The sequence below is a fragment of the Pongo abelii genome, chromosome 5, assembly GCF_028885655.2.
Source record: "Pongo abelii isolate AG06213 chromosome 5, NHGRI_mPonAbe1-v2.0_pri, whole genome shotgun sequence".
NCBI classification, from domain to species: domain Eukaryota; kingdom Metazoa; phylum Chordata; class Mammalia; order Primates; family Hominidae; genus Pongo; species Pongo abelii.
This window is the reverse complement of record NC_071990.2, coordinates 159,981,744-160,006,550: the sequence shown is the minus strand read 5'-3', so window position 1 is coordinate 160,006,550 and position 24,807 is coordinate 159,981,744. Positions and strand designations below refer to the sequence as shown.

The window sequence follows — 24,807 nt, the reverse complement described above, 5'->3', positions numbered from 1 at the left end:
ACCTTGAAAAAGAACAGAATAACAGCGATTTTTAGGGAACAAGGGAAGACAACCATAAGGTCTAACTGCCTGTGGGGTCAGGCAGAATAGAGCCATATTTTTCTTCTTGCAGAGAGCCTGTAAATGGACGTGCAAGTAGGAGAGGTATCACTAAATTATTTTCCTAGCAAGGAATATTACATATTAAGACCTTAGGAAAAGAATTGCATTCCTAGGGGTAGGTCTATAAACAGCCACTCTGGGAATGTCTGTCTTATTCGGTTGAGATAAGGACTGAGATATGCCCTGGTCTCCTACAGTACCCTCAGGCTTCCTAGAGTAAGGAAAAACTCCGCCCTGGTAAATTTGTGGTCAGACCAGTTCACTGCTCTCAAACCCTGTTTTCTGTTTTTAAGATGTTTATCAAGACAATACGTGCACTGCTAAACACAGAACCTTATCAGTAGTTCTGCTTTTGCCCTTTGCCTTGTGATCTTTGTTGGACCCTTATCTGTTGCAAGAAGTCAGGCACCCCGAATGGAGGGACCAGCTGGAGCTGCGGCAGAGGAACATAAATTATGAAGATTTCATGGACATATATCAGTTCCCAAAATTAATACTTTTATAATTTCTTTTTTTTTTTAAGTATTTATTGATCATTCTTGGGTGTTTCTCAGAGAGGGGGATATGGCAGGGTCATAGGATAATAGTGGAGAGAAGGTCAGCAGATAAACACATGAACAAAGGTCTCTGGTTTTCCTAGGCAGAGGTCCCTGCGGCCTTCTGCGGTGTTTGTGTCCCTGGGTACTTGAGATTAGGGAGTGGTGATGACTCTTAAAGAGCATGCTGCCTTCAAGCATCTGTTTAACAAAGCACATCTTGCACTGCCCTTAATCCATTTAACCCTGAGTTGACACAGCACATGTTTCAGAGAGCACGGGGCTGGGGGCAAGGCCATAGATAAACAGCATCCCAAGGCAGAAGAATTTCTCCTCCCAGACAGGGTGGCGGCCAGGCAGAGGCGCTCCTCACCTTCCAGACGGGGCAACCGGGCAGAGGCACTCCTCACCTCCCAGACGCAGCGGCCGGGCAGAGGTACTCCTCACTTCCCAGACGGGGCAGCCGGGCAGAGGCGCTCCTCACTTCCTCCCAGACGGGGTGGCGGCCGGGCAGAGGCGCCCCTCACCTCCCAGACGGGGCGGCTGGGCAGAGGCGCTCCTCACTTCCCAGACAGGGCGGCCGGGCAGAGGCGCTCCTCACTTCCCAGACGATGGGGGGCCGGGGAGAGGTGCTCCTCACCTCCCAGATGGGGCGGCCGGGTAGAGGCGCTCCTCACATCCCAGAAGGGGCAGCCGGGTAGAGGCGCTCCTCACTTCTCAGAAGGGGCGGCCAGGTAGAGGCGCTCCTCACTTCCCAGATGGGGCGGCCGGGTAGAGGCGCTCCTCACCTCCCAGACGGGGTGGCCGGGCAGAGGCGCTCCTCACTTCCCGGCCGGGCAGAGGCGCCGGGTAGAGGCGCTCCTCACTTCCCAGATGGGGCAGCCGGGTAGAGGCGCTCCTCACCTCCCAGACAGGGTGGCCGGGCAGAGGCGCTCCTCACCTCCCAGACGGGGTGGCCGGGCAGAGGTGCTCCTCACTTCCCGGCCGGGCAGAGGCGCTCCTCACTTCCCAGACAGGGCGGCCAGGCAGAGGCGCTCCTCACCTCCCAGACGGGGCGGCCAGGCAGAGGTGCTCCTCACCTCCCAGACGGGGCGGCTGGGCAGAGGCGCTCCTCACTTCCTCCCAGATGGGGTGGCGGCCAGGCAGAGGCGCTCCTCACCTCCCAGACGGAGTGGCTGGGCAGAGGCGCTCCTCACTTCCCAGACGGGGCGGCCGGGCAGAGGCGCTCCTCACTTCCCAGACGTTGGGCGGCCGGGCAGAGGCACTCCTCACCTCCCAGATGGGGCGGCCGGGTAGAGGCACTCCTCACTTCCCAGACGGGGCAGCCGAGCAGAGGTGCTCCTCACCTTCCAGACGGGGCGGCCAGGTAGAGGTGCTCCTCACTTCCCAGATGGGGCGGCCGGGCAGAGGCGCTCCTCACTTCCTCCCAGATGGGGTTGCGGCCGGGCAGAGGCACTCCTCACCTCCCAGACGGGGCGGCCGGGCAGAGGGGCTCCTCACATCCCAGACGATGGGCGGCCAGGTAGAGACGCTCCTCACTTCCTAGATGGGGTGGCGGTGGGGCAGAGGCTGTAATCTTAGCACTTTGGGAGGCCAAGGCAGGCGGCTGGGAGGTGGAGGTTGTAGCGAGCCGAGATCATGCCACTGCACTCCAGCCTGAGCAACATTGAGCATTCAGTGAGCGAGACTCCGTCTGCAATCCCAGCACCTCGGGAGGCTGAGGCGGGCAGATCACTCGAGGCCAGGAGCTGGAGACCAGCCCGGTCAACACGGTGAAACCCCTTCTCCACCAAAAATACAAAAACCAGTCAGGCGTGGCGGTGCACGCCTGCAATCCCAGGCACTTGGCAGGCTGAGGCAGGGGAATCACCAGAGCCCGAGGCAGGGAGGTTGCAGCAAGCTGAGATCACGGCAGTACAGTCCAGCTTCGGTAACAGAGGGAGATCGAAGAAAGGAGAGGGAGACTGAAGAAAGAAGGGAGACGGGAGAGGGAGAGGGAGAAGTAGACGGAGAGCACTTTTATAATTTCTTAAACCGGTCTTTACTGCAATCTCTGAACATAAATTGTGAAGATTTCATGGACATTTATCACTTCCCTAATAATACTCTTATAATTTCTTACGCCTGTCTTACTTTAATCTTTTAATCCTGTTATCTTTGTAAGCTAAGGATGTACATCACCTCGGGACCCTGTGATGATTGCATTAACTGTACAAACTGATTGTAAAACGTGTGTTTGAACAATATGAAATCAGTGCACCTTGAAAAAGAACAGAATAACAGCGATTTTAGGGAACAATGCAAGACAACCATAAGGTCTGACTGCCTGCGGGGTCAGGCAGAATAGAGCCATATTTTTCTTCTTGCAGAGAGCCTATAAACGGACGTGCCAAGTAGGAGAGATACCGCTAAATTCTTTTCCTAGCAAGGAATATTAAATATTAAGACCCTAGGAAAAGAAATGCATTCCTAGGGGGAGGTCTATAAACGGCCGCTCTGGAGTGTCTGTCCTATGCGGTTGAGATAAGGACTGAGATACGCCCTGGTCTCCTGCAGTACCCTCAGGCTTACTAGGATTGGGAAACACCAGCCCTGGTAAATTTGAGGTCAGACTGGTTCTCTGCTCTCAAACCCTGTTTTCTGTTAAGATGTTTATCAAGATAATACGTGCACTGCTGAACATAGACCTTTATCAGGAGTTTCTGATTTTGCCTTGTTCTGTTTCCTCAGAAGCATGTGATCTTTGCTCTGCTTTTTTGCCCCTTAAAGCACGTGATCTTTTCCCTGTTCATACACTCCCTCCCCTTTCGAAATCCCTAATAAAAACTTGCTGGTTTTTCGGCTCAGGGGGCATCACAGACCTACCAATATGTGATGTCATCCCCAGCAGCCCAGCTGTAAAATTCCTCTCTTTGTACTCTTTCTCTTTATTTCTCAGATCGACTGACACTTAGGGAAAATAGAAAGAACCTACGTTGAAATATTGGGGGCAGGTTCCCCCGATACTTATCAGTAGTTCTGCTTTTGCCCTTTGTCCTGTTCCCTCAGAAGCATGTGATCTGTTAGACCCTTATCAGTAGTTCTGCTTTTTGCCCTTTGAAGCATGTGATCTTTGTACCTACTCCCTGTTCTTACACCCCCTTCCCTTTTGAAACCCTTAATAAAAACTTGCTGGTTTGAGGCTCAGGCAGGCATCACGGTCCTACCAATATGTGATGTCACCTCCAGCAGCCCAGCTGTAAAATTCTTCTCTTTATACTGTCTCTCTTTATTTCTCAGCCAGCCGACACTTATGGGAAATAGAAAGAACCTACGTTGAAATATTGGGGGTGGGTTCCCCCAATATGGGAGGATTGCTTGAGCCCAGGAAATCGAGGCTGCAGTGAGCCATGAGGAAAAGCGAAGAGAAAAAGGAATGGGAAAGGAAAGGGAAAGGAAAGAAAGGAGAAATTAAGAAAAGGAAAGGAAAAAGAGAAAAAAGGAAGGAAAAGGAAGGGGAAGGAAGGATCTTACGAAAGAATACCTATAATATGAATCAATTATATGAAGTTCAGAAACAAGCCAAACTAATTTTATCAGTTAATAGAGAATACATTGGTGGTATGACTAAAAATTAAAAAGAAAAAATATTACAAAAAGCAGCGTGTTGCTTATTTGGGGGGTGGCTATTGTGAGCCGGGAGAGGCACACAAAGGTGTGTTGCTTGTATGCTGGCCATATTTCTTTTTTTCTTTTGAGACGGAGTCTCATTCTGTTGCCCAGGCTGGAGTGCAGTGGTGCAATCTTGGTTCACTGCAAGCTCTGCCTCCCGGGTTCATGCCATTCTCCTGCCTCAGCCTCCCAAGTAGTTGGGACTACAGGCATCCGCCACCAGGCCCGGCTAATTTTTTTGTATTTTTTAGTAGAGATGGAGTTTCACTGTGTTAGCCAGCATGGTCTCGATCTCCCGACCTTGTGATCTGCCCACCTCGGCCTCCCAAAGTGCTGGGATTACAGGCGTAAGCCACCATGCCCGGCCAATGCTGGCCATATTTCTTTACCTGGGTGGTAGTATGGGGTGTTCACTTTATTCTTTATTACATATATACACTTTATAACATATACTTCTGTATGTATATCTCACAGCAAGTAAGTTTTTTTTTTTTTTAATTTGAGAATTTTTTAACTTGAGAAACCTGATATATAAACAGGTTTAACAAGTTGTGAACTACATTAGGCATCAGACCTGGGGGACTTTTAGAAAAATTAGTAAGGAAGTTTTTTTTAAATTATTGTATCCAACCGTAAGGGGTACTCTCCCAATCTGGACAATTCCAGTAAAGCATAAAGATGCTATTTTAGTTCTCAAGCTAAGGTGTCTACAAAGAAAATGCACATTAACAGTAATGAATGGATATAAAATTTCAGAACAAAGTCCTATTTCTTTCTAAAGGATAACAATGTAAGACAGTGGTTAAACAGAAAAGTAGATTTGGAAAAAAATATACACGTGTCACATGAACACAAAGCAAGAAAAAAATATATAGTAGAACATTTTCAATAAAATATGCAAACACCCTAATGTTTCAGTTTTTGACTACAGGTTTGCTTGCGGGTTGAGGAAAAGAAAGAGAGGAAGCCAGGCAAGGTGGCTCATGCCTGTAATCCCAGCACTTTGAGAGGCCAAGGCAGGCAGATCACTTGAGCCCAGGACCTGGGCAACATAGCGAAACCCAGTCTCTACAAAAATTAGCCGGGCATGGTGGCATATGACTGTAGTCCCAGCTACTCAGGAGGCTGAAGTAGGAGGATGGCTTGAGCTTGGGAGGTGGAGGTTGCAGTAAGCTGAGATCACACCACTGTGCTCCAGGCCTGGGCAACAAGAGCCAGACCCTGTCTCAAAAAAAGAAGAAGAAGAAAGAAGAAAAGAGAGGAGAAGGAAGAGGAAGAAGGGAGGAGGAGGAAGAGAAGGAAGTAGAGGAGGAGGAGGAGAATTTCCTGTTTTATGATTTGAATCAAACACATCCCAGTTTCTCCTCCTGGGAGGCTGACTCTGCTACCTTAGGGACCCATGGAGGGTGTGGACACAGGATGTCCTCACACTCTACTACCTAGGAACAGGGATCCTGTGCTTTCTGTCCCTTTTCCTCCTCTCCACACCCAGGCCTCCCTTCGTTGCCCTTCTGTCCACAGATGGCAGCAGGTCCTGAACTCTGCATTTCTTTTTAAATAAAGTAACTATGACAACCTGCTTTTTTTATTCTTTTTTTTTTTTTGAGATGGAGTCTTGCTCTGTCGCCCAGGCTGGAGTGCAGTGCCACGATCTCGGCTCATTGCAATCTCTGCCTCCTGGTTCACGCGATTCTCCTGCCTCAGCCTCCCAAATAGCTGGACTACAGGTGGCCACCACCACGCCCAGCTAATGTTTGTATTTTTGGTAGAGACAGAGTTTCACCATGTTGTCCAGGCTGGTCTCAAACTCTTGACCTCAGGTGATCCACCCGCTTCGGTCTTCCAAAGTGCTGGGATTACAGGAGTGAACCACTACGCCTGGCCCGATGACGTGCTTCTAATTAGAATCACTCCTTTCCTTTAAGGATTTTCCAGAACCTACAAATACTCACTGAGCATGAGGCAGTTTTGTTTCCTAATTAGTTTTAATGGCTGCCTCGAGGCTGGTTCAAATTTGCACTCAGAGCCTGCCTTTGAAGGCTGGAATACTCTCAGTAGCCACTCGTTATGTGGCTATTGACAAACGCAGGGAAACACATACATCCAGAAGAAACTAACATCCCTGCAAAGGTAATGGGATTTAACAATGATTTTATATATTTATTGTGTTATCATTTTCTACCTCTAATTCTCAAAACGTGCTAGTGGGATAAATAATGTATGACTAGGATTATTCAAAAGATGTGTTTCTACAACTGTGGTAGTCTCAAATCATTTTCCCATTGACTTGTGTTGTAACTTACAGAGGTGGAGTCTATAGAATTCTCTTATTCAGAACACAACCATCTCTTTCAGGTGTGGCACACAGAAGCTCTGAGCACATAAGCAGACTCATATAGCAAGGGTCTTTCTGCCTGTGGTAGAGGTATTTTTTTATTTAATTAATTATCCCTACCTAAATCATATACTCATAAACAGAGGCTATGTTTTACTCCAATTTTTATGCCACCTGCAATTCCCACCAGTACCCCTGCACTGAATTAAGTGTTCAATAAGGTACTGAGCATGGCACATTGCCTCAGTTTAAGGAAGTGGGAAACAATAAACATGAACTGAATGAGTTTCTCTGTGTGAACCCCAGGTCAACACCAGCCACTTGGAAGCCCAAGGCTGTGGGCATTTCAGCCCTGTGAGCAAAAGCCACAAGGGCCAGGGGTCCACTGCCAAGTTCAGAGAATCACAAAGAGGTGTATTTTCAAGGAAAGCTACTCCCTATTTACTTTATATGGCTGATTTCAACAGCCGATTCTGAGAATATGAACATCTAATTATCTGTACAGAGAGAGGAGGGAATGGAGCTTGGAGACAAACCACTTGATTAGTAGTTTAAAAGAAAGTGGGAGTTAGCTACTTCTTAAGAGTGAATCTACACCTGATACTCAGATATTAAAATACTGTGGTACCATATTGGGGCTCACCAGTATCAAAAGTCAGGTGCCTTCATTAAAAAGGGGGGCATTTTATTTATCAAAGCAACAAAATCTGAAAGAAATAATAGCCTGTGTCACATGTCACACAGGGTACACAGAAATGAGAGAGTAATTTGGTGATATAATTCAAACAGACTTAAAATGCTGCAAAACCTTTTGATTCATCAATTCTACTTCTGGAAGTTTATCGTAAGGAAATAATCTTACACTGTACAAAGACTTGGCTACAAGGATTTCTTATAGTGTTTGTATAAGGGAAAAATATGAGATAATCAGTATGTCCAAACAGGATATTGGTTAAATAAACGTTGATAAAGACATAAAACAGAATACTATAAAACCACTAATAATTATATGGTAGAAGACTACAAAACAACATGAAAAGATGTTCTCAGGAAGTAAAAAGTAAAATTACATGTTACACTTCCACGATGCTCTGAAAGGGCCTCTGCACACTACTAGATCTTGAGTAAATTACAACAAATGTAATTTTTAATTGCTGGACTTGCAGGAAAGTACAGGAAGTCTCTAAGGAAGGCACATACACATAAACATAAGGGAAAGCCAGGGTCATCTGACAGGGGACACAAGCGGATACAAAACAAGCACTGGAATCGGAATTAGGGTGACCAATAGTCACAGTTTACCCAGAACTGTCCCAGTGTTAGCACTGAAAGTCCCACATCCCAGGAAACCCCTCAGTCCTGGACTAACCAGACAGTTGGTCATTCCATCAGATATCCAGACTTTGGTCCAACCTCTAGGTACAGAGGCTGAACCTGAGTCACACACATTCAGCAGGACTCACAGGCTAAAGTGTCCCACAATTCTAACATCCTTGTATGTCAGAGCAAATACAAATCTTAGCTGCATGCAAACTGTCCCAATTTAGGAAATAAGGATTCCCCTAGATAAGGTTCAACCAAAAATCTGTTTACAATTAAAAATTACTAAACACACAAAATAAGTCACCATGAGTTCTCAGTACAAACAACAAATTTAGATCCCCAAATCTTCAGAAACTGAAATAAACAGAACTTTAAATAATTAGGTTTGAAATGTTTAAAGGAATTAGAAAGCAAGACACTATCTAAGATGCCAGAAAGAACCAAATCTTTTAGAAATGAAAAACCTATTCCTTCAATAAAATGCAGTCTACAATTAAGACATCAGCTAAAAAAGGAATTAATGAACTCGATCTAATAGCTCAAGAAATTACCCAATTTTTTTATAGCACAGAGACACAAGGAGATAGAAATATAAGAGATCAAGAGAAATGAAAGACAGATTAAAAAGGACAAATCTAATTAAAATTCTAAAGAGACAGAACAGAGAAAATGGAAAAGAAATATCTGAAGACATAACAACTGAGAATTTGCCAAAACTGATAAAAAAAAAAAAAAAAGCACAGACACAAGAAGCAGCACAATATATGCCACGCAGGAGAAATAAAGAAGAAATCCACACCTGGGCACACTTTAGTAAAAGTGCACAATAAAAACACCAAGAGAAGAGTTCAGAAGTAGCCAAAAGGAAAAGACAGGTGCTTACAAAAGAATGACAATTAGATGACAGAGACATCTCAACAGTGGCACTGGCTGCCAAAATCAATGAAATAGTATCTTCAAAGCACTCAAAGAAAACACAATTATATTCCCAGAAAGATTGTCTTTTAAGAATTAGAGTGAAATAAGAAGACCATTTCAAAAGAATAACAGCTGAAATTTCAGGCCAACTGACCTCGCAATATAACATGTAAAGAATATTCTTCAGGTAAAACGAAAATGTCTCAGAAGGAAGGTCTAAGAAACAACGAAAAAAGAAATTGTTAAATATGTAGGTAAAATTAAACAATGTCTGTTCAAAACAGAACAATAAAGCAGAAACAGCAGACTCATATTATTATACAGTACTTATCAACTTCTAGGTATAGCTCTTAATGCTTTATAGGTACTATATTTCTCATTTAAAAGCCTTAGCCTTATGAGAAAGATCCTTTTGTTGTCCACATTTTATAGGTGAGGAAACTGAGGAACAGGCAGGTTAAATGCTTACCCAACACTATCCGGTAGGCAGCAGAGCTGGGTGTCACACCAGGCTGCCGGTTTCAGTTTCTAGTTTATGTGCCTAACCACTAGACTGTGTCTATGAAGAGTGTGGGGGGAGGGTAGAAAACTAAAAAATAAAAAAAAGACAATTTGATCAAAACAAGGATATGACCACAGCCAAAAGTACTCTAAAGCCTTTATATTGTTTTAGAAGGATAGTTAAAATACTCAACCTTATACTTAATTATCTTAGGTAAGCATGGTAAAATTTAAAGGGCAATCACTAAAAGACTAGAAATAAAGTATAAAACTTCTAAATCACTGGAGGGGTAAAAACAGAATGGAGGTGGGAGCAGGGGAGACCAAAATCAATCCCCTAGAAAAACAAAACAAAAGGAAAAATAAATGAAAATGTGCAAAGCTTCTGCACAGCAAAGGAAACAATCAACAAAGTAGACATAATCCACAGAATGGGAGAAAACATTTGCAAAATTATTCATCCAACTAAGGATTAACGACTAGAATATATAAGGAACTCAACAGCAAAAGACATTCTGATTTAAAAATGGGCAAAGGATCTGAAAAGACATTTCTCAAGAGGAGACAACAAATGGAGAGCAGGTACATGAAAAAGTGCTCCACATCACTAATCATCAGGGAAATGCAAATCAAAACCACAAGCAGATGTCTTCTCACCCCAGTTAAAATGGCTATTACTAAAAGAGTCAGAAAATAATAAATGCTGATGTGGATGCTTGAGCTCAGGAGATCGAGATCAGCCAGGGCAACACAGTGGGACCCCGTTTCTACAAAAAATTTTAAAATTAGCCAGCATGGTGGCATGCACCTGTGGTCCCAGCTACACAAGAGACTGAGGTGGGAGGATGGCTTAAGTCTAGGAGGTGGAGGCTGCAGTGAGTCATTAATCACACCACCACACTCCAGTGACACGGTGAGACCCTGTCTCAAAACAAAACAAAACACTTCTTGGCTATAGCAAAGGCGGTATTTTGAAAGAAAATTCATTGCCTTAAATGCTTATGTTACTCTGGGCATGGTGGATTACATGTGCAATCCCAATACTAGGAGGCCAAGGTGGGAGGACTGCTTGAACCTAGGAGTTCAAGGCCATCCTGGGCAACACAGTGAGACCCCGTCTCTACAAAAAATTACAAAATCAGCCAGGCATGGCGGCACATGCCTGTGGTCCCAGCTTCTCAGAAGGCTGAAGTAGGAGGATCACTTGAGCCCAGGAGGTCAAGGCTGCAATAAGCCATGATTGCACCACCGTACTCCAGCCTGGACCACAAAATGAGACCCTGTCTCAAAAAACAAAAAAACCAAAACAACAACAACAACAAAAAAAATGTTATAAAAGAAGAAACTTATAAAACGTTATAAAACTTATGTTAGAAAAGAAAACTTACGTTATAAATTAAGAAGCTAAACATTCAACTTAAGAAGTTAGAAAAGTACAACATAAACCAAAAGAGAGTAAAGGAAGAAGATAATTAAAAACAGAAATTAAAGAAATAAAAAGAAAAAAAAATTAGGCTAAACAAAGCCAAACACTGATTCTTTGCAAAATGTAACCAAAGACACAAAGCTCTGGCAAGACAGATAAAGACAGAGCAGCACAAATAAATACTGACAATGAAAAGGGGGCTACAACTAACTACAGACACCATGAAACTTAAAATAATACCATGAACAACTTAATGCTATAAAATTAGATAACATATGAAATGAATAAATTCCTAAGAAACACAATTTAACAAAACTACCTCAAGAAGAAAGATAGTCTAAATTGTTCTATAACCACTAAAGAAAATGAATCTGTAGTTTAAAATCATCCCACAAAGAAATCAGGCCATATATTTCACAAACAAGTTCTACCAAACATTCAGGAATAGCCTACAGCAGTATTACGCAAACTCAATCAGAATATTTAAAAAGTGATAATAGCCACAACTAGTTCTAAGAGGTTATTAGAAAATGTTTGTCTACTAATTAGAAATATAATCTATTAGATATAATTCATCATACTAAAAGAGTAAAGAGCAGGGAAAAAGATAATTGCAACACAAGCAAAAAAGTATCCTACAATTCAACACTCATTTTTTTTTTTAGATTCCAAATTAGGAAGAGAATTTCCTTATTCTGATAAAGGATATTTACCTACAATCTATAGCAAACATCATATTTAAGAATTAAATAAGATAAAGATGTCTGTATCACGCTGTACTAGAAATCCTAGACAAAGTAGAAAGATGAGAACCCTACTACCACACAGTACTGGAGGTCTGAGCTACCACAGAAGACAACAAAAATCAATACAAGGTATAGGAAGATTGGAAAGAAAGAAAACAGACCACCTAGGCTGAAATCCCAAACAAACTGCACATACAAATTATTAAAGGTGATTTCATAAATGTTATGTCATTTAAGACAGCCATATAAAAGGAATCATTATCCCCATTTTCTCTATGAGGAAACAGAGGCTCAGAAAGGTTTTGAGCAACTTGCCTGAAGTTGAAGTCCCCCCAGCATATTAAGTGCTGAAGCCAGAATTCAAACCAATTGATAATTTCAGTGCTCTTCACCCTAGACCACATGACCTCCCCTCAGTTAATACTCACCCATTTTGCCAGTGGGCTAAAGGACAGCTGCAATAGTATCATTTGCCACTTTAAAAACAGTCACTTGGTCACATTCACTGGCTAAGAACACCCTCCTCAGCCTGGCATTCAAGGGCCTTCACAGAAGGGCCATACACCTACCTATCGTGCCAGTCTTGTCTTCCACCAGGGTCCTCTATAAAAATTACTCTTCTTTCAAAGTATTAATATATTTACTGCCAGTACTAAGCTCCAAGCTAATCCATCCAAGTACAATGCTCATCCCAAATTCCCCCAATTTTAGCCATCTTTCATGATGCAGCTTCGACATCACCTATTCCATAAATCCTTGCCAGTTCCTCCCTAGTAAGTATGGTCTTCTACAGCAAATGTTTCTATCTTAAATTGCTCATTCAATTCTACACCATATTATAAGTATTTGAGCCCTTATCATCCGTGCTAACTTGGGAGTTACTTAAGGGTAAGGATTTTTAATTGTCTATTCATCAAGACATCTAGCAAACAAAATGTACATATATATTACATATTCAATAAATGCATGTTCAGTTGAATAAAAGTGCTTTTATTTGTATATGGTGTTAAAACTGTTTTACTCTAGAAACAAATGACCCTACGTAGGAATAAAAATACTTTTCCAATGATGTCATAAATTATATTATTTTATAGGCCAATAAACTACAGGAGAAGTCTTTTTACTGCCACGACAGAAATAAACACTACACATGCATATGTCTGGCCACGCAAATGCTAGATGGAACTTAACAACTCCATTCACCCTGTAACTTGAACCCAGATCTGTATGGATCTCAAACCCATATACTCCAGGTTGGCCTCTCCTCTTCACTGTAAACATCCCATTGTGTCCTAAGATTTACTACCTGGTTTATCTTCCCTACTACAATGTGAACCTTCTGAGGGCAAGAAATAATGCCTTCATCACTGAATCTCCAGACCTAGAAAAGAACTCAGTAAATATCTGTTGACAAATGACCATTAAATGTAGGAAGAAGCCCAACATGCTGACCCCTTCCAAAAGCATTACTGTGCGTCCTCACAAAAGAATAAAGAGATGACCCCGAGTGGGAAATTACAAGTCCTATTATGTTCACTATCTTCTCATTAAGAAGGAAATTGCATATTTTAGAAAATTTTCCACTGAAAGAGCTGAAATAAAAATTTGGGGTTCTTAAAAAGCTAAATTCTAGTCATCTAAAACACTGCAGTCTTGGATGGCAATAAACCCATCGAGCATAATTAATAAAATTTGTCTTGAATTACTAATAAATACCATTACAATAAGAGTTCCAAGTAGCTAAAAATATCCCCAAGCTCCTGCCAATGTCCCACAGTTACAGTGTTTAAGTGATATCATCATACTGAAATTTCCTAGGAATACAAGACCAGTAAGACAAGATCTTTTCACAGACCCATGGTAACACAGAAAATTTCAACTAGTCTATGGTCTAGCATGTATACAAGAATAAACAAGTTTAGATGTAATAAAAAGTTTACTCTCGTGGTTACAGGTACAGAGGAAATTACTAAACACAATCCATTTCCTTTATAAAACAGAAGAAACACAGAAATAATTGCGAGAGAAAACAAAGGCTATGGCAAAACAATTCTGCATTACTTCTACCACCACATTCCATATTCCAGAAAATTATTATATCTGTACAAAGAAAGGTACAATTGATTTTGATAAATCTGAATTTTGAAATGTCTTTTGGATTATTACTTAGAATTCTTAAAGCTTAACTAGCACAAATTTCAGTAAATTTTTTAACTTACAATTTCAAGTTCTTTCCAAAAAAACTGAATTGAATGAACTGCAACAGATAATGGCAGTTTGTAATTTTCCTAATTTTTTACAGCCAAATATTTTCATGAATACCTATATATTGTTAAACTAAAATGAAAACAAAACACCAATTTACATCATGATGAGTAAATCTGTTTTCACATCTGCTGCCATCTTTTTTACTTGCAAAAATAATCCCCTGGCATTTTCATGTTTTTCATATAGAAAGGACTCAAATGGAGAGCTGAAACGCAGCCAGCAACTGAACAGAGCCCTGGCTATAGCCCAGCCACAGTTGGGTTCTATGGGAGGGATGAATTCCAAGTGATTCCTTCTTGGTTCTGATGGTAAGCAGAAGTGCCTGACCCTCGGCCAACAGATGGACAGGGAAGACACAGACAGTACACCCACATTGTCCCTCTAGGCCAGAGATCAGGGCAGGGCAGGGCCGGGCGACAGGGGAACAAAGCTAACCATGGACCCGTGCCCATACAAATGGATGCACTTCCAATCCTAATACATGTGCTTACAACTACATGGAAGCGGCTGTGAGCTATTCATTCAATGATTTCCAACATACAGAGAGACTCTCAGGGTGGTGAACAGTACTCACAAACAGGCCTGGTACAGAAGGAATGAGCAGGCCTGTACTGTAAGGCAAACCACAGTAGGAATTCAGGTAGGAATCATCAGTCAGAGACTGAAGGAGCAGAATACAGATGTCAACATCATAAATGGCCAGCAAAAGTGTTTCCTTACGTTACCAAAAGTCTCGCATAATGACTTTTTGGACAGAAATATTCTTGTTTCCTCATTACAATGGAACTACTGTGATTAATGAAGCAACAATAAACAAATAATAATTGTTTATTGTTATAAACAACAAATTATTTGTTATAAAGAATTGTTTATTGTTGCTTAACAACAACACAAAATCTAGTAACAGACCAGTCCAAGACTAGACAACATAAAACTAACATAAAAATACAAAATCTGGACCCTGAAGGTAAACTGTTCACAATCTGTTAGGAAGGGGAAACTCACATACATGAAATAATCAGAGAACAATTAAGAGTGAGGGTGTGGAGCTCTGTGTAGGGCTTGAACAATCAAAGACCTTGAGAATCATACCAGCAACAGGAAAGTGTTGAACCTGAAAAGCAGGAGAACTGGGTCCTTGTACTATCTGTGATCATTAAAGATGAAGACAAAGGAAGAATAGACATATCTGAGGCAGAAAACATGCTGGTTAACCTTTCATAGCCACAGCAACCCTGTGAGGTAGGTATCATCCCCATTCCACAGGCAAGGAAACTGAGGCTCACACCTCGGGCAAGTTACTTAACCACTGTGGTCTCAGTTTTTTCATTTGTAAAATCCAGGAATTAACATAATCAGCAGTTTTCAAACTGGGACCAGCCAAGCACCAGTTTTCTAGCATTGACTCAGAGCCCTGAGGTGGGCAGGGCTGCAGGCCAAATGTACCAAAGCCTCTGGTCAGCAGCTCAGTACCTATTTCTCCACAGATGTTTTGCCATTATAACCACAGCACTGAGAACAGCACTCAGTATATAATGGGTGGTCAGCTAAAAAGTGAGGAATGAACCAATCAAGCAGATGGCACGTCATCACTGACTTTAAGCTGACTCTCATTCACGGCGGCTCATTTCCTTATATGTCTAGCAATGTTTCTATCGTCAGCATATCCCCAGCTCTGCATCAGCGGGTGGAGGGTAGCATTCTTCTTGAAGCGATTTGCATTTCTTTCTTTCTGCCAAGCACCCCTGGGCTCTTCCAACTCAGAAGCATTTAGATTCGTTTCTCAGCTTGGGGTTTTCCAGACCACGCAGGTAGCATTAATTCAAATCCCAAGCCAAACAGTCTCAAAAGAGACTTTTTCTTTTTAACTCCATTTGCTGATGATGTTTTTGTTTTGTTTTCCAGCCTGGCCTCCATCTGGCCTGAATGAGTCCCAGGCCCTGGCCTTCAGTGACCTTCTGTCTCCCAGAAACACTCACTCCTCTTTCTCTTTTTCCCCACCTATGGATTTTTCTCACTTTCTTTTGATAAAGACTTTTAAAGGATGTTTGCTGTATCTTTTGCAGTATTTCTAAGGGCTTAGAGCAGGAGAGTTTTCCAGAATATACGGTCAGCCTCATTTACAGGAGGGTCCATTATCTACCACTTTTCACTTCGGATGTGGTTTAGAAATCATTCCCTGAGGTGAGTGCAGAAACTACATAAGCCGTCAAAGGACAGGAGGACACTCCAGGGAACTCCCAGAGAGGGTGAAGAAAAACACAAGCAGCCAATACAAGAGAGAGGCTGAAGCTGGCTGGGGTGGAGGAGGAGCCTGAGGTGCAAGGAGCAGACCTGCTGAAGCAGAAGGCTGGAGGCAGTTTATTTCCTAGTGAAAAGAGACCAACCTGCACTTTAGCAATTAGTTCTGAAGGATGACTGGTAGGTAAATGAATATAATGATTCTATTTACTGGTACTTCCACCAATAAAGAGGACAGTTTAAGAACATAGTAGTATCACTTGCATATATAATTCTATAACGACAAGCACACAGATCCAAAGTTGAATCAAATTCAGGCAGGAAATAGCACACAGGAAACCCCAAGTACAAGGAACTAAGATGAATGAAGGAGACGCTGTGCTCTGCCTGCTGTAAAGTGCTAAGATCCAGAGCACAAGCCAAAACCTTACGTTTTACACAAGAATTTTGTTATAAAGAATGGAAAATAAGTGAACTACCACCAGGGGCTTCGAAACATTTATTATTCTGATTCAATTATTATTGAATGTAGCTAGACATAGTGTTTCAAAATTTCTAAAAATGATTTTCTTTTATTACAACAATAGCCATTTATGGAAGATATTAATAGTTACAAGTTGGCAAAATGAGGCTAAAAGAAGCCATAGAGCCATGGTGGCAGCACTGTATCTAGGTTCTTACAGATGAAGGTCTTTATAGGGTTTTTTTTTTGAGACGGAGTCTTGCTCTGTCATCCAGGCTGCAGTGCAGTGGTGGGATGTCAGCTCACTGCAACCTCTGCCTCCTGGATTCAAGCGATTCTCCTGCCTCAGCCTCCTGAGTAGCTGGGACTACAAGTGTGCGCCACCACCATGCCCAACTAATTTTTGTATTTTTAGAGGTGGGGTTTCACCATGTTGGCCAGGCTGGTCTCGAACTCCTGATCTCAAGTGACCCGCCCGCCTCGGCCTCCTAAAGTATTGGGATTACAGGTGTGAGCCACTGTACCCAGCCCATAGATTTTCATGTAATACAACGTTCTGTATATGAAATAATTAAAATAATTCTAGACAGAGAAAGGGTTACCATGACATGGGGTTCATCAAGAAAGCATCTGTGGTCCTGGAAGATCCAGATGCCTGCTTTACACAGGTGTTATTACAGTTAACACTAACAAGAATAAAAAGTGTCAGGGAAAATTCAGTTGATTCTTGACTACTACCATGCCCTATAGGTGCACAAATATAACATGAGAAAATTAACGGCAGGATTTAAATCTTGTAGCTCTTCTTCCCAGAAAATAGCATTACCTCAAATCAAAGAGTAGACACTGGGTAGCAGGAAAAAAGATAATGATCCAAATGTTCCCTTAACCCACATTTCAGTCAAAGGTTATAATCACAGCTGGACATAATGAACATTAGTTTGGGGTTCAGCAATGATTTATATCATCTAGTTCTTAGAGGGAATTCATATTCACTTATCAAAAGCTTACCTTTTAGAAGTAACAAATCAGTTCTATTTCCTTCAAGTTCTTATACCACAAATTTAAGATCTTCACAAAATAGTATTTGTGCACCTAAACGTGGAGATACTCAGCTTGACCCAGGACCAAACGAGAAAGAAAAATTAACTAGGGTTAGCGAGAAAAGGTTCCAGAAGCAACAAGCATAAATTCAAAGTACTTAAAAATGAACATGCACTGTTGTTTTAAAGAATCTATTAGAAACATGACTCTTTCCGAGAAGAATGTAAAGCACCTAATTAAAAGCACATACAAAATAAGACTGTTTATAAAAACTTTTAAAAGGAAAAATAGACTTAAGAAAAAGAAGACAGCAAAAATGTTAATGCAAAGTATAAAAAACTTGGCCTGAAGTATACTCTTGATCAGGGCAAAGAGAGACTCAGGATGGCTTACACAAATCTCATCAGAAATGAGGAAAATGACTAGTTAGCCAGGAAAGATGTTTTTCCCAGTGTTAAATTTTGAAGAAATGTCACCAGTGAAGCACTACAGAAGAGTCATCAGATGGTGGAAGGGACAAAGACAATAATCTCACACAAATGTAAAAATAGGGTTTACAATTATTTCCTATAGCAAACATGAATAAAAGCTTAACATTAATGGGTAACTCAGTAAAAGCAATGTTTTAAGGGCTAGGTTAATGTGGTCCAAAACATGCTATGAACAAAACAGAAAAGAGAACCTGTCCTTCCCCTTCTCCCTAAAAATCATGACTCTTAATGAGGCCAGCTAACAAGCTAAGGATTGGTTCTAAGACTCGGCACTGCATTTACCCACCTCCTTGCTTCGCTGTGAAATGTGACCACCTGCCCCCATCAACCCTTCTGGCTAATGGAAGGATAAAAACCGGAATGGAAATGCTTCACTACATTTAAGCCAGTTCTGTAAATTAAAAAAAAAAAAAAAAACTAAGGTGACCAGCTGGCCAACATAGTGAAACCCCATCTCTACTAAAGACACAAAAAATTAGCCAGGCATGGTGGTAGGCGCCTGTAATCCCAGCTACTCGGGAGGCTGAGGCAGGAGAATTGCTTGAATCCAGGAGGCGGAGGTTGCAGTGAGCTGAGATCGTGCCACTGCACTCCAGCCTGGGCAACAAGAGCAAAACTCCATCTCAAAAAAAAAAAAAAAAAAAATTACGGCAGGAATTTCAACCTAGGATTTAAGTCTGAATTACCTCACTGAGATACCAGTAAAATGCATGGAAACAAATGAGATGTTCTTTCTCCTTCTGCCTTTTTAAATATCCCTCCCATAACACCCACAAAGTAAGGTGGTTCACCCTGGCCCCCTGTCATAATCCATTCACCCCAGTCATTTGCCCAAAGACATGGGAGTGCAAAAGCTACAAGTGAGCTATTACTCCTCACGTTTAATGTAAGGTATCTGCTATTCATTTCTTTTTAAATAAAATATTTTTTTAAAATAAAGATCAACTAAATTTATTTATCCATCCATCTGTCCATTTATTCATTCACTGTACAAACACTTGAGTGCCTAACATTCCAGGCACTGTGCTAAGCAGAATAAAACAGCCTTAACTTTCTAATTTAGATGACCAATTACAGCATTTCTCTCTCCCGATTTAAACAGTTAAAAGAGTGCACCTTTCAAAGACCATTAGAATGTGAGACTTTCTTCTGCTTGGGTCCTCAAATACAAAATCATATCTTCAATTAGTCACCCAACTATCACCACTCCATAAGGAAAGCTAGGCTTGCAGACTTGTCTCGGCAGCCAACAGACAGCTGCACAGGCACTGAGGCAGGGCCTCATTTAAGTGGAAATCAAACTATGCAGGGACTCCTCCTGACCAGTTTTCTCCTTTGGCATGAAGCACTTCTTAACTTCACTGAAGAATTTCTGTAAGAAACCAATTTTCACAACAAAAATAAAATCTATATTCAGGTAGCCACTTGTCCCAAAACACTAATAAACTAGATTCCTGGTAAAGAAAAATGAAGAAAAGATAACTTTAAATAACCAGGGAGGAAAAGGTAATAAATGATCAGTTGAAATATCAAAAATAAAAAGGTAATTAAAAAAAGATAAAAGGGCATGAATGCATAGTATCATAGACTTGGCATGGCTTCAATTATTCATTTTTTAATGTATAAGTTTTTTTTAAGTGTATTCATATTACACTGGTCTTGCTACCATGGTAAGATTAATGCTATACTACAATTCTAATTAAAATTCATACTGAGGCCCAACTGTCAACATTCACGTTGATAAATAAAAGGAAATGGCGATGGAATACATGAGAAATACGCAACTTTCCTTCTTACCAAACTGTCAATTTTAACTTCCCAGTTATGGAGAAAGTCAAACCCTCACGTCTACCGTGGTGCATCTCTTGTCTATCCATGCAGTTAGTGGCGCACGTTTAGCCGCGCCGTAAAGAAGCATCACCTCACTTCACAACTGTGTTCTGAAATAAGCCCTCTGGTCTAGGGAAAAACCATCTAGGCAGAGGTTCACATGCTGAATTCCAAGCCAAACACGTATCAAGTGTTCACAGCTGTCTGCTGTTTTGAGAACTTCTTGGAAGAGTATGAATAGGTCTGCTGTATATCTCACTAAGAGTAAAGAGGACCTACACCATTCTAGCGGGGAGGAGGAGGAAAGAGGCCAAGGACACGTTCCCAACTGTGCTATCATCAAATGGCTGGCCTGGGAGAGAGAGTCTCCATTTTATTTTCTCTTTTTTTCTTAACATAATTAATCAGATATTAAACACAGATGAAGTCATTTGAAACTAATTTTTGTACCATGTAAGCCATGTGCTAAAGATTTTCCTCATAAATGTACATAGCTATCATAAACTGAGGCTAGAAATTATCTTCTAAATGTATTAGTGTCAAACACAATATTACTGTCCTCCCGTGACATTAAGATCAGAACACAGCAGTGAAGGGAAAAGAACATATCTTCATTCTGTCATACTTGAGCTAAAATCATAAAGACGTACTAAAGCAATTTAAGTGTGAATTTAACAGTTATCTTTTAAATTTTAAACTAGACAGTAGAAAGCATATATAATTTAAGTTCTGAATTCTGAATATCTACTCATTGTTCTACATTTTCAGAAACTATGGCCAGGCCGGGCACGGTGGCTCAAGCCTGTAATCCCAGCACTTAGGGAGGCCGAGGCGGGCGGATCACGAGGTCAGGAGATCGAGACCATCCTGGTTAACACGGTGAAACCCTGTCTCTACTAAAAATACAAAAAAAAAAATTAGCCAGGCGTAGAGGCAGGCACCTGTAGTCCCAGCTACTCGGGAGGCTGAGGCAGGAGAATGGCGTGAACCCAGGCGGCGGAGCTTACAGTGAGCCGAGATCACGCCACTGCACTCCAGCCTGGGGGACAGAATGAGACTCCGTCTCAAAAAAAAAAAAACAAAAAAAAAAACTATGGCCAGTATTCTGGATCCCCATGGGGTCTACGTAAAGAAAGCTAAACTCACCCAGGCAAGCTCCCCAAATAGAGACTGCAACTTACCTCCAGCTCTCCTTCCTTTCACTGGTTCTACAACAGTGCCCTAAACATAGGAGGTCCTCTAAAAGTATTTGTTCAATAAGATGCTTAAAGGGGAAAAATATCAGAATCAAATAAAGAATACTTGCTGGCACCTATTAAAAAACAAAATAAACTAATAAAATAGGTAAAATGATCAAGAAGAAACTAATCTCACTATTATCAGAGCAACTGTTCTTCTCAACTTACGATGTCAAAATGTTCTCAAATTACATCAAACAAAAAGTATTATCAAAGTTAACATTACATTTTTTTCTAGGAAAGATCTAAGTATATGTATTGAAAATTAAGCTTTTCAATCAATTTAATCAACATGAGCATACAGATAATATTTTAGTACTACTAATAAAAATATCTTTTGGAAAGTGCTGGATCATTTTACACTAAAGCATATGGCCAAAAAAAAAAAAAAAAAATTAGTATTTTCTTCTACATGTCCCCTCTAAACACTACAAAATGTACTACATCAAAACAATTGCATGGAAAGATACAGTACTAGACTTGCTCTTTGTGAAGCTGTATTGTCAATACAGCTCATTGTACCACACAGTACAGGCCAGACACCTTTAGCAGTCTCAAAGGAGCTGTGAAAACACAGACCTTACACTTCCCCCAATACTTCATCTAATGCAAACAGAGGGCAGTCCACTTGACTGACATGCAACAGACTTAAGATCCCTTGAAGCTCAGTTATTCCATGCCTATGATGATGAATTTAGTACAAGAGGAAGGGAGTCCACATTCACCTCCACCTATGTTGAGAGAACCCAACAAAAGCTTGAGCCTGGGCTCTGGTTCAAAGGCCACAGCAGCAAAAGAAGTCAAGAGAATTCCAGGGATGAGGTGATGGGAGTTGATATGATGCTCTCTGAGTGAAGGAAAGAGAGTTGCCTCAAGCCAAGCTTGAGACGGCCCAGAAAGACCACAAAGGTTACTGCTGCCAGAAAAAGAAAAGAAGGGATATCTCTCGTACCTGGGACTGTTACAGGGAGTTGTTTCAGAATATCTGCATCACTGAAGGACATCATCTCAAGAAGTCCCTGAATTAAGATCTGATATTTAAGGTGCAAAGTGACAGCTTCCACACAAAGGCCAAAAGTTACCCTCCAGGCCACCAGAAACTCAGGGTAACCAAGCCTAGTGTGACACTAGAAACAAGACAACTACCTACACGAGCCACACTGAGCAGGAGGGAGGGATGGGGCAAGAGTTGTTTTGGCTACTGTGGCCAAAATTAACCCTTGCTCCTGGTGGCCCTAACATCAATCTCCCCAATTAACTCACAGACTATGCTGTTAAAGTCTTCTTACAAACAGGTTGTTCAGAACTCTGAAAAAATATTTCTAGAGAAGTAATGTCATAAGCATTATCATTGCTACACAGGCTAATCTGTAAAAGTCATTCTAACCCATGATGTACTTGGGCTGCAACACCAAAAGTAATTTCTCTGATACTCTTTAATATCTACAAAGAAATCTCATTTTCCTGACCTCCCTGACTGAGAGGTCATTAAAGATGACATTCAAGACCAAGAGACAGACCTAGCGTAAACAGATGCTGTAGGGCTGGGCATGGTGGCTCACGCCTGTAATCCCAGCACTTTGGAAGGCTGAGGCATGAAGACTGCTTGAGCCCAGGAGTTTGAGACCAGCCTGGGCAAAATGGTGAAAAACTGTCTCTAATAAAAATACAAAAAATTAGCCAGGTGTGGTAGCACACGCCTGTAGTCCGAGCTACTTGGGAAGCTCAGGTGGGAGGACCACCTGAGCCTGGGAAGTTGAGGCTGCAGTGAGCCATGACTGCACCACTGCACTTAAGCCTGTGCAACGGGAGCAAGACCCTATCTCAAAAAAAAAAACAGAAAAAAGGAAAAAAAGACCAAAAAAAAAGAAGACCAGCAGAGGTCTTGGCAAACAAACAAACGTGGGTTCTAATAAGTTAGGCCTTCTCTATTTCCATAATACCTTGGTATTATTATTAGCAAATATGCTATATATTTATGCAATATACATTTATGTAAATATACTGCTTGCATAACACCTTGGTAGGTCTGCAGAGAAAGCAGTGGGTTTGCACCCACCACTTCCCAATTATTCTGAATTTAAAAATAGAGTGCTGGGCAAAGGGACCCTATGACACAAGGGTGTCTAGCTGGCACCATCTATATTGACCTACTGTCACCTAAATAAGTTATGAACTCAGTACAACAGTTCTGAGAGTCATGTTTACCATTCCATGTCAACAACATTGTCCATTGAAGACGTTTTTGTTGCTTTAGAAGAAGGAGGAGTTTGTGACCAGTGTGAGACTCCATGTCTACTATAAAAAAAAAAAAAAATTAGCCAGGGGGTGGTTGCACACCTGTAGTCCCAGCTACTTGAGAGGCTGAGACGGGAGGATGACTTGAGCCCAGGAGTTTGAGGCTGCAGTGAGCTATGATCATGCCACTGCACTTCAGCTTGGGTGTCAGAGCAAAACCTTGTCTCAAAAAAAAAAAAAAAGAAAGAAAGAAAGAAGAAGAAAGAAGGAAGAAGAAAAAGTCTCCCAGCCGGGCGCAGTGGCTCACGCCTGTAATCCCAGCACTTTGGGAGGCCAAGGTGGGCAGATCATTTGAGGTCAGGAGTTCGAGACCAGCCTGCCCAACATGGTAAAACCCCGTCTCTACTAAAAACACAAAAACTAGCCAGGCATGGTGGCACACACCTGTAATCCCAGCTACTTGGGGGGCTGAGACAGGAGAGTCGCTTAAACTCTTGCAGCGGAGGTTACAGTGAGTTGAGGTCGCACCACTGTACTCCAGCCTGAGTGACAGAACAAGACTGCCTTAACAAAAAAAAAAAGAAAAAGTCTCCCTAGTTTATTACAGTGATTACTCCTGCTCAATATTTAGAAAGTATATGTGAACTGTATACTCCTATAGTCACAGCAGGGGCCTACCCTCCCTCAATACTTTCACAGAATGACACTTCTTTAAAAGTCACAGGGTCTTAGATAACGAGTTACTGTCCTCCACAGCAGAACTACAAACAAGATCTTAATTTGCTAAGTTATTGCTTATTTACTAATATTACCCCAAATTCTATGTTTTTGCTTACTACAGAAATTCTCACAAGACCTATTTCCTTGGGCTCCATGCTGACAGGTTTGGTTACTGAAGAAAATGAAAGAACTTGCCATTAGTGTAGTTACGTACATCAAAGTGGGTTCAAAGGAATCTCTAGGGACAGTGACAAAGAGCTGCCATGGGTTAGAATGGGCATTGGAGCTAAAGAAGGTAGTAACTGTGGCCATCCAGACAGCTAGACTTGTTGCTCAATTTGCAAATCAGTGCCAGGAGAATATGAATTGGTGAGGGTCAGTGTGGGACCTTGAAGATTACCATCTCCCGTGGTCTTTCACAGGCAGGAATATGGCCAAACCCTCTCAGGCTCAGCTTCTCTCCCTGTATGTCCCTGGCCAGTTTTCTTCTACTATCCACAGAATCATCAGAATCACCACAGTTTTGACAGCAGCAGCCTCATGAAGTTCAAACACCGTGGCACATGAAGAAGATGGGCAGGACTAAGAGGGAAGCAACAACAACAAAGCTGCAACTGTGCAGGACACTTGTAGCGCATGGGTTCCAGACAGTGGCAGAACTATACAAGCACTCCACAACTCGGCACTGGACTGTGTTCCAGTCTAGTAAGATTTGGCTCTTTTGGAACTCAGAACA

The 24,807-nt window shown here is 41.8% G+C and overlaps 1 protein-coding gene across 4 annotated transcripts in view; it reads right to left on the bottom strand.

Annotated features, from left to right (window-relative positions):
* Positions 1 to 24,807, bottom strand: part of TULP4 (TUB like protein 4) — a 284,224-nt gene that overhangs the window by 219,725 nt on the left and 39,692 nt on the right. The window contains exon 1 of one of the 4 annotated variants that reach the window (XM_054558384.2): positions 17,522 to 17,781. The exons of the other annotated variants lie outside the window; for them this stretch is intronic. The gene's annotated coding sequence lies outside the window, so the exon portion shown is untranslated. Of the gene's footprint in view, positions 1 to 17,521; positions 17,782 to 24,807 lie in introns of those variants that run through there. 4 annotated transcript variants of the gene reach the window in all.